Raw genomic sequence first — 19019 nt, 5'->3', positions numbered from 1 at the left:
GAGTTTTAAACCAATAACAATGCACAAGAATGATCAAGACATGTTCTAAATGATTATGCAAACATGCTCAATACTGCAGATGTCATGAAAACATGCAAAAACATGAAAAAGATGATTAAAACACAAGTTCTTGAAACTTTAAAATGAATATGCAAGAGAGAAAGGTTAGAGAAGAGAGGAGACCATGAGATTTTTATATTGGTTCACTCAAACCTAAGCTACATCTAGTTTGTCAAGGTAACCTAAGCTTGACTTTGCACTATTTCAAAAGACTTACAAAGTATCCACCTTTACACTTTCAAAATATGCAAAAACCACACAAAAGACTCTTGAATCACACAAGAATCATACCAGCACAACAAAAACCCTCTTACAGACCTGGAAAACCACCAGGCACACACACAAAGCTTGAGAAAGATCAAACCTCAGTGGTAGCACAACCCAGCCTACCACAAACCACCTTCTCCAAGCTTCAAACCAAGCAAAAAGGTCCAAGAATTGATCCAAGATCACGAATTGATCCAAGATCTATAATATGAATTACAAACTTCAAATACACTTTCTTAATGATGTAACTATGTGGAGAGCACACGTTCCAGCCTTGATCAACATGAATACCATTAAATCTCCTTTCCTTTATCAATGTAGGCTTCATTCCAATGATAATGGCTTCAAGATAGTTCAAAAGGGCTTCATTAAATCTTCACCAAATCTTCAAGAAGCATACCACCTTGGCTTCTCATGTCAACAGTTAAAACTGAGACATAATGTCCTTTTAGATTTATTATTTTTTAATTTTATTACTATTCCGCCTCAGTTATGCTCACAACAAAGGCAATAGGTCCTTTAGTTTTTTATTTTTTTTAATTTAAATGGTATTATGCTTCAGTTTTACAAAATTGAAGCATAATATGGACCTTTCTACCTTAGTCTTCAATCGAGATAGAAAAGCTACCCATTTTCACCTTGCCCTGATATACCTCAGTTGTAGAACCGAAGCCACATAACCAAAATCATCACGACTAAAACCCTTTACTATACTAATAAAATATTCAATTACATAAAAGCTTCATCGATTAAACTAAAATTATTTTTTTCCAAACCATTTTATCTTTTCAAAACAAGTTTTATGATTAAGATTGTGTACTAGATTGAGGTAATGGTAATTTACCTCATGTACAAAACTAAAAAACACATGCAATGAAAGTAATAACAAGTAATACATCTTTAATATCATCTTCAAACATCACCACAAAAAATAGATTTTATAAATTCTTCCAAGAAGCATGACTTGACTAACAATCTCCCCTTCTTTGTGATGGCCACATTGAACGTGATTCTTTCATTGCAACGAGTCTTCAAACACAAGTACAAAGCATGAAAACTCATAGAATAAGAGCTCTCCCTCGATGCAATACCTATCCTTGATCAAAGCTATGTTAGTACAAAGTGGATCTAGAAAGGGTGTTGAATAAAGCTTGTGGACATTTGATATTTAATTTTGTGCATACATATTACAATAATTAAAATTTAGTAAGGAGTAAAGAAGAGAAGAATACACACAAGGATTTATACTAGTTCACCTCTACTTGAGGCTAAATCTAGTATCTTAAGTCACTTGATTAAGAAATTCATTAATCGAAACCTTTGAATAGCAATGAGTATCAACCTATCTAGGTTCACAAGTTTAGTATGAACATGAGCACAAACCTCTCCAGCTATTCTATCTCAATCTCCCCTTGAGATCAAGAACTCACAATGCAATAATCAAATGGTCTCTCATGTAGGAGAGTTATAATAATGCTCACAGTGTTCACTTCACATAGTGAAGGATTTACGATGGTTTTGCTTAATCCAATATCACTCTCTAACAATTTAATGTGACAGGATAACACTACAAAAAAATTATTATTTAGTGGAGGGTTTTTTTTCGATCTGCAGGGGTTTTCACCCTTCGCAAATTAATTTGCGGGGGTTTTCTAAACTTCCACAATTAGAGTTGCCATAAGCTATTCGCGGAGGTTTTAGATAACCCCTGGTATCCGAGTTATATTGCGGAGGTTGATTTGTGGAGGGTTTTAACCTTCTCAATTGGTGACTATTACTTTGTGGAGGTTTGAAACCTCCTCTATTTGTAATTATCCATCTGCATTTATAATTTATTAATTTAATGAAATTAATTTTATAATAAAATAAATAAAATATATAAATTCATAAATTATACAAAAATTAAACAAAATTAATTTGATTAATGATTTGATAAAGTATCAACAATTATAATGTAAATTTAAAAAAATACATAATGTTGAAAAAATAAAATACATCATAAGAGACTTGTGTACAAAGTAAAATAAGTGAAATTTAAGTGTCTTTTGTCTTTCGCTTTCAGTGTATCAAGTGATGACAGCAATCTCAACTCAAACTCATTTTTAGTTTCTACTTTCAGGCCAATAAGTGGTAATTTTGCTATTCCTAATCGCTTATCTTGCCCAATGTCTTCATAAAAAACCTGAATTCAGATCCATCAATCATGGAGACAAAAGAATTTAATCAGGATAATGCAGTTAGGAAGAGAACAAGATTTCAAACCAAAAATCTATCAAGTGTAGCTAGTCGAAATAGATTAAGGTTTGGATAAATTTATCCATAAGCACATACAGGAAAATGAACAAGGTAAAAGGGAATAGATTACTCTTAGAAGTTAATATTAGTCCATACATATGTTAATTTGTGATGTTTCTTTCAAATAGTTTTGTAAAAGTTATTTTTAACTCATGAATTTTAATTTATGGAAGAAGATTATGTCATTTTACCTTCTAATTTTCTTTTCCTACAAAGGCTTGTGGAGAAATGCATCTAGAAAGAGCCTAATAAACCTTCAGGGGGAGAAGCTAAAGTAATAACTATAATTAAGATTAAAAAAGGAATCTAACATGAATTTTCTAAGAAACAATTACATAAGAAACCTACCACTCTTCAGTCACATTATTTGTGATAGGAGTTTAGGATGACCCAATTAGATCTAAGTTCTCTTTTTAGTCAATTCTACATAATTGGTTTTTAAGGGAAGGATTACCCTTGCTTTATAAGCTTTATATAAGTCATATATAGTTGAGGCTCTAATAATATTATAGAATTTTGGCCTAGGGTCTAACTCACCCAAAAAAATCCATTTATAAGATTAGAATAACCCAAATTAAGTTATATTTAAGTCACATTTCTAGTCAATGTGTTCTAAACACAACCCGTGAGACTATAATTAAGGCAAGCTAGGGATGACTGCATGCAACTAAGGCAACTTTCCAAAAACAAACCACTATGAAAGCAATTCTACTAAGTCTACCAATCAGTCTAAATAAAAATTATATTATTAGAAATAGAATACTTACCACAATAGGAATTAAGGATGCCCAAAACATAGCATGCCATCCTGCAAATTTTTACAAGGTAAACCAACTGTTATCCTTCAACTGAATAATTGTGAATTCCATAAAACTCCATTAAGAAAACTGTTGCTCACCATTAACATTTAGTAGCGGGAATACAACAAATGAAGCCTAGAGGATGGGACTGTCAACAACATAGTGAGCAAGTATGTCAAACAAGTTACCATAGGAAAAATCATATATACAATATAATGCTACTAATTCAATGTTTACAAGAGTTACCTCACACTAACAACAACCTTGAAGTCATCCCCCAAGGATCTTTTGATATACTTTTGGAAATTAAATTTACTTCCAACAGGTGTACCTACACATAATGCACTGTCAAAAGAGGAAGGCAAATTCAGCTTTAAAAGAACATGTAATATTGCGGAGTCTCACAGTGATAAATCCATTGCGCAAAGCCAAGTAGTCAACCTTGCCCACACACCGATAAAATTGCCTAAAAAAGCATCCCCGAAATTGGCAACATAGAAGACATATCACAAAAATTTAAAGAGAATCATAAATTTAATTCAAGTTATAAACAAACAAGATTTTTATGACTAATGATGTAAAAAAATTGAAGTAGTGAATTCATAAGTTGCTTCACTTTCTGATTCTTTTGAGCTATACCTAAACCAATGCTATTAAAGTTTTCTTCACTTTTCAAGGATAGGTTCTCTGTAAACTAACTTTAAATTTAAAAATATAAAACATGAATGGCTATCAAACACACAAAATCAAATTGAAAAAAAAAACAGAAAAAAAAACAATCAACTTACTCCAGAAAGAAGCAGATTCTTAGGAAGCATTTTAGCCACTTCAGGAGGTAGAACCATGTGTCTAAACAACAAAATTAACATCAATATACAAATCATTGAAATAAAAATAATATTAGAAAGGTAAAGAAAATGGATTCAAGCGTGTATACCTGTATTCATACGTGTCATTGAATTACTTTTCAAAATACTAAATCTGACCCATTCTCAAAAACTAGGGTTTATAACTTTGCTCGATTAAATCTGCTACAAGAGGACACAAAACTTCTCAACTAAAATAGAATAATCAAACATTAATAATGGAAAGAGAAGAAAAAAAATAGTATAGAGAGAAAGAATTTCTCACCTGAAGAGTGAAGATAGAGAGTGAGAGAAGAGGAGGAGAACAACTAGGAATTCATTTTTCGTAGTAATGATGAGATCGATCCATTCTTGGCGAAATGAAATCGATTTGGGAGATCCAAAACGAAAATGAATGTGACACTTTGAGAAATTGGGAAAAACGTAAACGAGTGTTTGGTCAATGTAGTTGTCTATTTCACTCATTTCGCTCTACACTATTAAAGTCACATGATCCTTTTATTTTAACTTGTAGTCTTGAGTTTTCTAATACATTCAACTAATCCAAGTCATCTAACACTTGTGTAGAACTAGAGTCATCTGATGGCTTGATCGTCTAATCCAACCTTCAACTCGTCTAACTAGTGCTTTCAGTTGAGCTTGTCTAAATCTTGCTTTTGCTTCTTTCTTTCAAACATTAAATTTTTCTTTATTGTGTTATGCTTGGTTTAAACTCATTGAATACACATTAGCTTATCAAAACACATACACATACATATTAATATTCACTAGCAATCATTTCACAATATCTTGGGTCATCTAATGTTCATGTTCATATGGCTAATGAATTTTATTACTTGACCAACCCTTTCAATGTCCAGTGCTTTATCTAAGATCTAATTAATTGGTACAAGCTTATGTGGAACTTATGTATATTAAGTTATCTTTGTTTGTTTCACTATACATTTTGTATAATCAAAATCTATTTAGATGATTACATACTTGTGCAAATTTATGTATATGATATTATCTTAGGTGCAACCAATGAGAAAATGTGTGAAGAATTTCAAAGATAATGAAAATATAGTTCAAGATGAGTATGATGGGAAAGTTAAAGTTTTTCCATGATCTGCAAATAAAACAAGCTAAGGATCATATATACATCCATCAAACCATATATGTTAGAGAACTTCTTAAGAAGTTAACGTAGAAGATGCAAAGGAGATGAAAACTCCAATGCATTCTAATACAACAAAAACTTGAATTTCAAAAGGAATTCCTCAAGAGACTTAAGGAGGCAAAAGAAGTTCAAGTTGACTTCTAGAAAAGAGAGGTGAATCATAAAGGATTACATAATAACCAAGTCTTTACTAGCCAAAGTTTACCTCAAGCCCTTTTGCACCAAACGTCTCAAACGAAATTATGTTTGATAAGCAAGTAGATACACACTAAACTATAAGAAATTAAAGGAAGCAAGTAAACTAACTATGCGACCTAATGGTAAGGTTAGAAGGCACTTAGAACCTTTAAAACTCTCACCAACTAAAAGCAATTCACTATAAGAAATTAAGGTTCTAATTAGGAGATGAGATTGAACACCAAAGGCTCCCTCAAGGCACCTTATTAGGTCAAGATTACAAGAGGTAAAACAAGAAACAAATTACAACTTAAATAAAGATAAGATATGAGAATACAACCAAATGAAGTGTTTTCCTCAAGTGTTTCTCTCTTTTTCTTTTTGTTTCCTACACCAAGGCTTTAAGTCCACTTTAGGATTCCACCCCCTAAGATGCTACCTCAAGGGTTGGTGCAACTCAAAAGAGAGCCTGCACACAAAATAAGCACAAAAACTAAGAAGAAGCTAAGGAGAAAGCAAGAAAAGGTCTAAAATGAATAAAAGCTCATTCAAAAGGAATTCAACTTGAAAATTCCTAGAGCAACAAGGAATGACAAGCAATAAAAATAAAAGCTAAGAACAAATGTTAATTACACAAATAGAGTCACCTAAGGAAAGACACTATAATATATGAACAAAACTGAAATCAACTAGAATATGAAGTGGTGTGCTTCTTGTCTACACAATCAATGAGATAATGGTGCCCTAGGTCACTCTTTTAGCATCAAGGTCGAGACTACGCTATTAGAAAGTAATTTTAGTTCACTCCAAAATAGTTCCAAATGCAAGCATTTCAAGCATACTAAAAACAATAGTAGTGGTGGTCATTTGCATATTTTTCATGACTCTTTGAGTACTTCTTTTCTATCTTTTCTTTTGATCTTTTGCAAACTATTTTTCACTCCTTTTTTTTGTAGGCTATTTGAGACCACTAGTCACCAAAATGCAGTATATATTTACTTTAAACTCAAAGAAAACAAGAAGCACAAAACATGGAAGAAACCTAATGGAAGCAAAATAGAGAATATAAAACTCAAGCAAAGATAATGGAAACCTAACTCTATGAACTTGTTAATGAAATAATAACAAGTATGAACTCAAAGATGCGATTTAAAAGCACTCAAAAGGATGTATATGTTGCAGTTTTGAAAACACACTTGAACATATATTTTTTAGATATTTCCAAAAGTTAAATTGAACAAACAATACATACACACACATAATATATATATATATATATATATATATATATATATATATATATATATATATATATATATATATATATATATATATATATATATATATATATATATATATATATATATATATATATATATATATATATATATATTCACAATAAAGAACATGGTTGTCTAATGGTTACTTATGAGTGTCTAAAAATACTTTGACTTAGTTGTACCTTTCTATGTCCAATGCTTATTTGAATATTAATCTTAATCATTCTTAGTTATTTGGATCATATGTGTACTCACTTATCTTTGTTTGTTTCATCATATGTTTTATTATCATCAAAACCCATTCATTCTCATATTCGTCAAATGGGGTTTCCAATGTCTAAATCTACATGATGGCAAACTGTGTGAGCTAAGTACTACAAAAACTAAGGAATATATGAAAGAAGGGATCATTATCAAGAAAACGATCTTCTCACAAACCAATATCAATATTAATATCATTTGCAATTGGAGTTACATTTGGAACTTATAAATTTTGAGACATACCCCAATAGAATGCAAAAGTGTACCTAAATTTTCCATTGAAAATGATATGGATTGTCATATTAAAAACGAGTATATGATCTTCCAAATTTAGAGAGTCTCGGGTACTTCTACCTTGTTTGTAGGAATTTATATTTCTACATTGATTGGTAGAAATTTATATTTCAACCTTGGTTTGTAGGGATTTATACTTCTAACTTGATTGGTAGGGTTTTATAATTCTACCTTGGTTGGTAGGGAAAAGAAAAACATAAACTAAAACACATAATATAAAGGTAGAATATGTAGAATAAGATGATATAGTAATCAAACAATTTAGACCAGAAAAATACTAAAACATATAAATGAAGCAAAATTAGCCAACATAATCTCATGCAAATAATTAAATTGTAATTGGAATAAAAAATAATTTTGTTTTAAGTTAAACTCATTTCTTGCAAGACCAAGGATTAGATAATTAGCCACATTTTATTTTACTTTTTGTTTTTGTCTTACTTTTTGTGTTGTACTTCGTATAATACAAGTAATAGAAAAGCACATAAGATTTTCCCAAATGTCTAAAATAAATAGTGAAATAATCTCATTTATTATAGTTAGTCTTTTATTTGATACTTCAGACGGGTATGGGAAGATCCACATGCAAAATATAAGAGTGCTTTATGAGCATGAGAAAATAAAATTATATGAGATAGAATGTGAGTACTCTATATGAGTATGCGATATGATTGGAAAATTATACTTAGTAATATCATGATTGACAGTTTATACTCCATTTAATTTATTATTTTTGTATATGTATATTAATTATCATATTTAGTGACATATTGTGCTCATAATTATATTGATTATGGTGTAATATTTTATGATATATTATAATCATATTTATTACGAGAATAATATGTACATATGGTAGGATATTATGAGAATATTATATTTATTTAATAATATTCTCCAGCTTGGATGGAGGGGAAGTACAACTATCATTGTTGATTTGCTTCCTATTGGGTTAAATATTTTTTTAGTCCTTGAATTTTGACGCGAAATTGGAATTTGTCATTGTCCTAAACTTTGATGTAGTTTGGTCTCTGAACTTTAAAAATAAATGAATATAATCATTCTAACCCAATTGAGTTAAAAATTCCTGACATATCTAACAATAGTTCAAATTGGTGATTGAGTTGTTTATACCGTTTGACACGTTATAGGTCAAATGCTAGTCTGCGATGCTATTTATCACATAATATAAATTAACTCTATTAGATTAAAAGGACTATATACATTCATTCATTTTCAATGTTTAGAGACAAAATGTATCAAAATTTAGGACAAGGATGAATTCCAATTTCACATTCAAGTTCAGGGACTTCAAATATATTTAAGCCTATTTTGTTTTTCTAGTTTCAAAAAAGCGCTTAGTTTTATTCTTCATTAATTTATGAGGTTCTTTATATAACGAAATTCAACGAAATGCTGACAACTTCAAGTATCATTTACTGGCGAGATCAATTTAATTTAAAGTTTATCTAAAATTCATACATTTTTCAATGCTTCAATTACATATTTGGTTCTCGTATTTGTTCAATTGGTTCATTTTTGTCCACTTATTTTTTTGGTTCAATTTACTCCCCTTATTTTTTTTGGTTCAATTTAGTCCTCCAATTTTTTGAAATGGTTCAATCTGGTTCTTTCTGTTAAGTTGACGTTATGGTCGTGTTCGTACATGCCACGTGTCAATTATGGAATTTTCAATTTTTAAAAAAAAAATTAATTTAAAAAATAAATTGTCACGTGTCAAGTCATGGTCTTGCCATGTGACAGTAAAGTGCAGTGTCATGTGTTAGTGTTATTGTCACTAGTTTTTTTCAATTTAGTCTCGATATTAAAATTTTGATTCAATTTTCCCCTATTTTTTAAAATGATCCAATTTGTTCCTCCCCAATTTAAGACCAAATTAGTGATTAAGCATAATTACAACTTATATATACATGTTAAAAAATGTTTTTAGAATTTATATATCAAATCACTCCATCTAAATACTCAAATTATTTTATTTTTTACGTTTTTACAAGTTTAAAAATATAAAAGAAAAATGACTTGAGTATTTAGATGAAGTGATTTGATGCATAAATTCTAAAAAAATATTTTAACATGTATAATAGTTTGGTCCAAAATGAAGAAAACCAAATTGGATAGTTTTAAAAAATATGAGGACTAAATTAAATCAAAATTTTAAATATATGACGAAATTAAAAACAATCACTACCATGTGGCAATAACATTGACATGTGGCACTACACTGCCATGTGGCATTGCACTGCCATATGGCCCTATATTGCTACTTGGCATAACCATAACTTAACACGTGATAGTTTATGTTTGTTTTTTATAAAATTAAGAAAAAATTAAAAGAATTAAAAAACAATAATGAAAGATTGAAAAATCCATGAATTGACACTTGGCACGTATGGTGTTGACGTCAATTTAATGGAAATAACCAAATTGGACCATTTTAAAAAATTAGAGAACTAAATTGAAAAAAAAATGAAATAAGAGACGAAATTGAACCAATTGAACAAATACGATGACCAAATGTGTAATTAAATCATAAAAATATTTTACCTACAAAAATTAGTCTATAAAACAAATAAATTTATAATTTCTTTTCTTAGATGAACAATCTAATACTTTTAATTTGTGTGACTGAAAAATGTAAAAGCATTTTTATATATTTTTTTTATCGATAAATGTTATAGTTTTTAAAATTTTGTTAGTGAAGAGAGCTAAATCCACGACTTCTAAACCTTCTTTCCAAGCTCATGCAACCAACTTATAACTCTTATAACTCCTACCTTATAACTCCTACATGTTAGTTGGAAGAGTTCAAACTCATAAACTCTTTCGCCTTTTCTTCTGATTTGGAAGAGTTAACCTCTCAACCTTTTCTTCTGATTTAACCACCAAAGTATCTTATTTCTCCTATTTTTTTTCTACTTATTTTTATAAAGAACTTCTTTACCAAATTGAGAACCAGGAATAAAGGTTATATATATTTAGATTTTTTCTTTTTTAGTTTATGGAATAAATTTGATATAAGTGAAACCTGTCATTTAACATTTTTGGGCTCCTATACAATCATAATGTCTGTCCTTTGTAGCGTCACCTTTTCTGAAAAGCAACAAGTGCATTTCGGAAATGTCAATGAAATATTCTTCTAAAGTAAAACAAATAGTCAATTAACATGTTATAGTTTCTTGTTCCTTTTTTCGATATTAAGCAAACCCAAAGTCTTAATTCGTAAGTTATTGAACCTCGTTATTATTAAAAAAAAAACATGTATGTGCTTGATCCCGTGGAACATGTGGCATATTCCTATAATAAATAAGAACACTTTTATTATTTATCCAATAGACAATTAAGTTTTTCAAATTTTTCTTTTAAAATCAAAATGGCCAATAATATACCATTTGCTGATAAATTTATTAAACCTAGGGGTGTCATAGTGAGCCAACCCGGCTCACACGAGTTGGCTTACCACGGGTTGAGCTAAAAAAGGGTCAGTTTAACCTGACTCACTTTTTTGGTGAGTTAGAAAATTTTGCAATCTAGTTCGACCCACCATGGATTGGTTGGTTGGCTCACTTACGATTTTTTTTTTTGCACTTTAGTTTATATATTTATTACATTATAATGAGAATGAATTAACTCAATTTATTTTTTATGATAGTAGAATCAAAATGTTCACTTAATTTTTGAAATATTATTATAAAGATAGTAATTAAAGATTAAAGTATCAACATATATAATTTTGCAAAAGAATAAATTAAACATTCAAACTATTCAAATACTATAAAACAACATTTTGGTATTTAAAAATATGAAATAGTAAACTTATATAATTAGAAGTAGTAAATAATTATAACAAAAAAATTGTAAAAAATTGTTGATGGGTTAAGTGGGTCAACCAACCTTCAATCCGACTCGAACTCGTTTAACCAGTAGGTCCTGCAGGTTAAGTGAATCAGGTTCAATTCAACCTACTTTCGAAAAAAGTGAAAATTTTTTCAACCCAACCCAACTTGACCGAGTTGATTCACGAGTTGAAATCAATTTTTACATTGATAAAAAGCTTCCTTAATCAAACAATATTTGTCTCATTATTTTGAGTTAAAAAAATATTTTGATGGTAGACCCGTAATCATTGCTTAACAACTTTTATAAGGGATTGAACATTATTTTTTATGGTATCAAAGGTTTGAATTGCCTATGAATGGACTTATGCACGTAGGTCATGATAGAAGCAAGAAGTGCATATATTTGAATAAATAATGCCAAACCATCAATTTACTTTTCAAGCATCTTAAGATTTCTCATACTTTGTTTTCTTTTCACGTGCTTTCTCTTCAATTTTCTTGAGAAAATTTTCTAACACAGAATCTCTATTCCATTGTCCATAGCGATTCATTTCGAACTCCGAATTTGGTCCCTTAATTAGATGCAAGGGTTCAGACACAGACTTTGATTTTGTGTTCCCTGGTGAGAACTCATTCATGCAATCTATGGAGATTCCGGCATGCTGAAATAGGGCATCGGTGGCTAAGAACGAAGGAGATAGATACATATAGATAAAAGATATTGTAAGGCCCATTTAAAATATGTCAACTTTTCTGCCCTAAAGTTAGTGGGCCTAAGGCCGTCCCAACGTATAAGGTCCTAAGGTCTGCCCTAATTCCACTCTCACTTTCACTCTCACAAAAACGCAGCAGCCGCCAATCCTTTCCCTTGCTCTCACGAAAAGCTCTGCTAGGGTTTGCCCTAAGGTCCCCTTCCTTCAAGCTCGAACTCAGTCCTTGTTCACTTCCGCTGCTAACCGCCCTAGGAGCAGTTCTACCTTCGCTGTGCGGGTCGGAGCATTTGCTAGCTTGAATCCCAGGTATGGGAAGTTAGGGTTTCAGTCTTTGATGTTATCTTGGTTGTTCTTGAGTGAGTTAATGATTTCACGAATGCCTCCTTCGTTTTTGTGTGATTAAAATGCCTGTTATACTTGGTTGATTGATATACGTGGCTGTTACAGTGGAGAACAGTGGCGAGACCTGTAAATCTCGCCCAAGCGAGTCAATCTCGCCTAAGCGAGATGAAACAGGGAGCTCGCCCAGCGCTGTTGCACGAAAGGTCGCCCAGGCGACCTGCTTGAACTCTTGAGCGAGGGAACGCCTCGCCCAGGCGAGAGGGATCTCGCTTAAGCGAGATCCCGTGATGTTTCCTGAGTGCACCATCGAACCCTCGCCTAGGCGAAGGGGGGGCTCGCCTGAGCGAGCACGTCTCGCCTGAGCGAGACCCCTCAGCCTGGGCGAGGGACTGAGCGAGACAGTGCAATGTGGGATGACTTTCTTGGCTTTGTGTGGATTATGCGTGCTTGTTTTGAGTATTGTGATAAAGGTCTGATATGAATGAGTATGATTGGGTGATACAAGTCATGAATTGTGAATAATGGGTGAGCATGAGTTTCGCATGAGATTGTAATGAAATGGTTGGTGTGAAAAAGGTATGATAACGATATGATTTGGAAATCCTTGGTACATGGATGGTTTATGACGAGATGAAATGGGTTGGGCCTGGAACATGAAAGGCGTTGGCTTTAACCATTGGCACAATTAACGTATACGTGCATGATGAATATTATTTTGGCTGCGGGATTTTGTTTGGTATGCGTCAGTGCATAATTCCTTGGGGTCTCTAGGCGAGACTTTCAGGGTTGCGCTTCAGTGGTCGGGACGTAATCCCATGGCCCCTGTTAGTGGGTGTCCATGGTGGTGCTCCATCTGTATAACTAAGTAAGGATTCAAGGTAAGGACTGTATCCTGACACTCTAAGGGGCCAGTTAGTCTCACTTAGAGCGGACTGACTCCTGTGGTGAGAGTAGCAGGAGGCCCGAAATTCATTGAGGGCTAACCTTGTGGTGAGGGAGAATTGATTCATCGTAACACTTGTAACACATAGCTCGGGGGTGAGCAGCTCAGGGTTGAGCAGAGGTATCCACCACAAGTGCAAGCGTCCGCTGAATCCGACTAAGTTATACGTATCCGGATGAGTCGAGTCGAGTCGTAGTGTATTGAATGAGGAGTCATAACATGCTGGGTTGTTATATGGATTTGAGATGATGAAAATATATTTGACTGTATGATGAAATTGTTATCGGCTCTAGCTTACCCGTTTTGTTGCATGGTTGTGTTGTATGTGGCTGTTCTTCCTTGCGATGATCATCAATTTGGTTGATGGGAGCAGATGGGCAAGGTCCTCGTGGTCAACAAGGGAATGGCGATTCCACTGCTTAGCCATCTGGGATGGATCCTATACTTCTTTCCGTCATGTTTTCCTTAGGGCTATGGCCCCTGTATTCGAGGCTATTGGATTGTAAACTTCTAGTTAAACAGTTATTCTACTTTTGTTGGCATCGTGGTGTGCCTAGTGTTGTAGGGGTGATGTTGCGAACCCCAAGACTGCGTTGTTATGCTATCTTATGTGTGGCGTTCCTTTAATTTCGTTTATAAATTAAATGGGACGTTACATTTATGGTATCAGAACGGTCATTCCTTAGGTCTGTGGACTTGGGTTGTCCGCCTAGCTTTCTCTGTGTATCTCTGAGTGTTCAGTTAAATAAATTCTTGCTTTTATCAAGTCTGACCAAGTGATTTTTCTGTGTGCCAGTGGACTATGGCACCTCCTCGTAGGACTCCGCAATCATCCCAAGGGGACGTACCAGATATCGCCAGAGCCATAGAGGCGATGGTAGCGGCTATGGCGCAGCAGGGTGCTGCAATGATGCAGCAGCATGAGGCATCCATGCAGCGACAGGCGGCGTCGCTGGAGTAGCAGCAGTTGGTGATGCAGCAGATGGAAGCTGCAAGGGTGGCTGCCGAGGATGCTCACCGGCAACACATGGAGGCCCTTCGCCAGCTGGAGGAGAACACGGCGGCTACCCCTGTGTTTGGTCCCGAGCCACGACCGCCAGTCAGGGAGTGGAGTCTGGAAGACTTCCTGAAACACCATCCCGTGAAGTTCAACGGGAAGACCAGCCCAGATGCAGCCGACCAGTGGCTGAAAGACCTGGAGAGGATCTTCGATGCGAAGATGTGCCCGGCAGAGAACCGGTTGGCGTTCGCAGTTTATATGCTAACCGGAGAGGCTGAACATTGGTGGACTAGCATGAAGTCCATCATGGAGGAGCGAGACGAGCCAGTGACTTGGGAGGCCTTCAGGGGGAGATTTCTCTCCGAGTACTTCCCAGATAGCGTCAGATACGCTAAGGAGGTGGAGTTCCTCCAGCTCACACAGGGAGGGAAGTCAGTAGCTGAGTATGCTGAGAAGTTCAAGCACCTCAGCCGTTTCTAAACCTTGCCACTCGATGAGGAGTGGAGATGTCGCAAGTTCGAGAATGGGCTCCGCGGCGACATTCGCTTGATGGTGGCACCCTTGTCCATCAAGGACTTTGCCGCCCTGGTGGAGAAGGCCAGGGTAATGGAGAAGATGAAGAACGAGGTAGAGGGTCAGCGGCCTCACCAGCCTCAGAGGATCGGTGGACCATCTGGGTCCAAGCCCAGACACGACGAGAGGAGGAGACCGTATGACAGACCTCCTCATCAGCCTCAGGGGCCTAGGGGTCTTCCTCCCCAGCAGGGTAGAGTGCAGTGCTACATATGTGGGGGCCCTCATCTGAGGAGTGTCTGCCCGCGTATGGAAGGTTACCGTCGGTGCAACAACTATGGCAAGGAAGGTCACTTTGGGAAGGATTGTCCCACACTTGCTAGGGCAGCAGCACGCCCTCCAGTTCAGATCCCTCACCAGCACCAGCGGAGAGATAGAGGCAACCGGCCTCAAGCGACAGGCAGGGTCTATGCCATGACCGGAGCAGAGGCTGCAGGTTCAGGTAATCTTGTTATAGGTCGATGCATGATAGCGGGTGAATCTTTATGTGTGCTGTATGATTCTGGAGCGACACACTCTTTTGTGTCAAATGCATGTGTGGAACGGTTGGGTCTACCGGTACGCGAGCTGCAGTGTGAGCTTGCGGTGTCTACTCCAGCGTCGGGTTTGGTCAGGACGTCGTCCTTGTGCGTTAGGCTTCCGGTGGAGGTAGAGGGGCGCAGGTACAGGGTGAACTTAATCTGCCTACCTCTACAGGAGTTAGAGGTGATCTTAGGAATGGATTGGTTCTCTGCCAATCGCATTCTGATAGACTGTCGAGAGAAGAAGTTGTTGTTTCCCGACTCAGAGGAGCCTGAGTTGGTGTCATCCCAAAGTGTCATGAGGGAACTACAGAACGGTGCGCAGTGTTACATGGTCTTCACGCATATGGAGGTGGAGAAAGAAGAGACGACGCTTGTGATACCAGTCGTCCAGGATTTTGGGGACGTGTTTCCAGAGGAGGTACCAGGGTTGCCTCCCAGTAGAGAGGTGGAGTTCTCTATTGACCTAGTCCCAGGAACAGGCCCAGTCTCGATGGCCCCGTACCGCATGGCCCCGGCAGAGTTGGTAGAGCTCAAGAAACAGATAGAAGATCTGATGGAGAAACAATTCATCTGACCCAGTACTTCGCCTTGGGGAGCGCCAGTGTTGTTGGTGAAGAAGAAGGATGGGAGTTCGCGCCTGTGTGTGGACTACAGGCAACTAAACAAGATGACGATCAAGAATAAGTATCCGCTTCCGAGGATTGACGACTTGATGGATCAGTTGCATGGGTCATCAGTGTTCTCGAAGATAGACCTGCGATCGGGTTATCATCAAATTTTGGTAAAAGCTGATGATGTACAGAAGACAGCCTTCAGGTCAAGGTACGGCCACTATGAGTATGTGGTTATGCCGTTCGGTGTGACCAACGCTCCGGCAGTGTTCATGGACTACATGAATAGGATCTTCCGACCTTTCCTAGATAAGTTTGTCGTGGTCTTCATAGACGACATCCTTATCTACTCCAGGACACAGGAGGAGCATGCAGAACACCTTAGGTTGGTGCTGGGTGTGTTGAGAGAGAAGCAGCTGTATGCCAAGTTGTCCAAGTGCGAGTTCTGGATGAATGAGGTTCAGTTCTTGGGGCATGTGATATCCGCCCAGGGGATTGCTGTGGACCCAGCAAAGGTTGAAGCGGTGGTAAAATGGGAAAGTCCTAAATCTGCCACGGAGATCAGCAGCTTTGTGGGACTAGCAGGCTACTACAGGAGGTTCATAGAGGGATTCTCCAAGATAGTGGCACCTTTGACCTTGCTTACTCGGAAGGACCAACCTTTCACTTGGACGGATAAGTGTGAGGAAAGTTTCCAGGAGCTGAAGAGAAGACTGACTAGCGCTCCGATACTAGTGATCCCGGATGTCGGGAAGCCGTTTGAGGTCTACTGCGACGCGTCTCATCTTGGACTTGGTTGTGTTTTGATGCAAGAGAAGAAGGCGGTGGCATATGCTTCGAGGCAGCTTAAGGTACATGAACGTAACTATCCCACTCATGACTTGGAATTGGCGGCTATAGTTTTTGCCTTGAAGATCTGGAGGCACTACCTGTTCGGTGCTCAGTTTCGGGTGTTTAGCGACCACAAAATTTTAAAGTACTTGTTTGATCAGAAGGAGCTGAACATGAGGCAGAGGAGGTGGATGGAATTCCTCAAGGATTATGATTTTGAGCTCCTGTATCATCCAGGGAAGGCAAATGTGGTGGCAGATGCTCTGAGTAGGAAGACAGTACATACTGCACACCTTATGATTAAGGAGGTGGAACTACTAGAGAAGTTCAGAGACATGAGGATACAGGTGGAGTTGGGGTCCGAGTCCATTAGGTGTAGTACCCTTACTATATCTAGTGACTTCTTGGACTCGATCAGAGGGAAACAGTTGTTGGATGCCGGTCTGAACAGGGTTAGAGAACAGCTTGGGTCGGAGGAAGCCAGAGACTTCACCGTAAGTGATGATGGCATACTAAGGTTTCGAGGCAGAATATGTGTACCGGGTAATGTTGAGGTGAGAAAGTTGATCCTTGAGGAAGGACACAAGAGCCGTCTTAGCTTGCATCCTGGCATGACTAAGATGTACCAGGACCTCAAGGAAACTTTCTGGTGGCAGGGGATGACGAAGGATGTGGCTCAGTTTGTATCTGCCTGTCTGACGTGTCAGAAGGTGAAGGTGGAGCATCAGAGACCCGGTGGCGTTCTGCAGTCGTTGGAGGTACCGGTGTGGAAATGGGAAAGCATCTCCATGGACTTCGTGACTCATCTTCCACGAACTTTTAGAGGACATGACACTATATGGGTGATAGTGGATCGGTTGACCAAGAGTGCTCACTTTTTGGCGATGAACTTGAGGATGTCCATGGCCAAGTTGGCCCAGTTATACATTAGAGAAATAGTGAGACTTCATGGGGTGCCCTCGAGCATAGTTTCCGACAGAGACCCACGGTTCACATCCCGGTTTTGGCAGACGCTACAGAATGCTATGGGTAGCAAGCTCACCATGAGTTCAGCTTATCACCCTCAGACCGACGGTCAGTCTGAGAGGACGATCCAGTCATTAGAGGATTTGTTGAGAACTTGCATATTGGATCATCTGGGGGCTTGGGATGAGGTGTTGCCCTTGATAGAGTTCACCTACAACAACAGTTTTCATGCGAGCATTGGCATGGCGCCATACGAGGCTCTTTATGGCAGGAGGTGTAGGACTCCTCTTTGCTGGTATCAGGATGGGGAAGCGGTGTTGGTTGGACCAGAGTTGTTAGAGCAGACCACCGAGAAGGTGAGGATGGTGAGAGACAGGATGCTGGCTTCTCAGAGTAGGCAGAAGGCTTATGCGGATCGCAGGAGGAGGCCTTTGGAGTTTGCAGCGGGAGACCATGTATTCTTGAGGGTGACCCGAACCACGGGCGTGGGAAGGGCTCTCCGCTCAAGGAAGCTTTCGCCTAAATTCCTTGGCCCGTATCAGATCACGAGGAGGATTGGACCAGTGGCTTATGAGATAGCTTTACCCCCGCAGTTGGCGAACCTTCATCCGGTGTTTCATGTCTCGCAGCTGAGGAAGTATGTGTTCGATCCGGCTCACGTGTTGGAGGCTGAAGATATACAAATCAGGGAAGATCTCACGGTGGAAGTACCACCCATCGCTCTTGAGGACAGCAAGGTTGAAGAACGCCGTGGAAAGACCGTTAATCTTGTTAAAGTCATCTGGGATCGGAGAACGGGTGACTCGACTTGGGAGTTAGAGGAGGACATGAGAAAATCACATCCACATCTGTTTACATGGTGAGTCTTTCATTTTCGAGGACGAAAATTTTTGTTGTTGGAGGGAATGTAAGGCCCATTTAAAATATGTCAACTTTTCTGCCCTAAAGTTAGTGGGCCTAAGGCCGGCCCAACGTATAAGGTCCTAAGGTCTGCCCTAATTCCACTCTCACTTTCACTCTCACAGAAACGCAGCAGCCGTCAATCCTTTCCCTTGCTCTCACGAAAAGCTCTGCTAGGGTTTGCCCTAAGGTCCCCTTCCTTCAAGCTCGAACTCAGTCCTTGTTCACTTCCGCTGCTAACCGCCCTAGGAGCAGTTCTACCTTCGCTGTGCGGGTCGGAGCATTTTCTAGCTTGAATCC

General features: G+C 37.5%; 1 pseudogene; it reads left to right on the top strand.

Annotated features, from left to right (window-relative positions):
* The first annotated feature begins 14920 nt into the window (after positions 1-14920).
* On the top strand, positions 14921-19015 carry LOC114175173 (annotated as a pseudogene).
* The last annotated feature ends 4 nt before the right edge of the window (positions 19016-19019 follow it).

Source organism: Vigna unguiculata, chromosome 3 (genome assembly GCF_004118075.2).
Source record: "Vigna unguiculata cultivar IT97K-499-35 chromosome 3, ASM411807v1, whole genome shotgun sequence".
Classification (NCBI taxonomy): Eukaryota; Viridiplantae; Streptophyta; class Magnoliopsida; order Fabales; family Fabaceae; genus Vigna; species Vigna unguiculata.
This window is presented reverse-complemented; position numbering and strand designations above follow the sequence as displayed.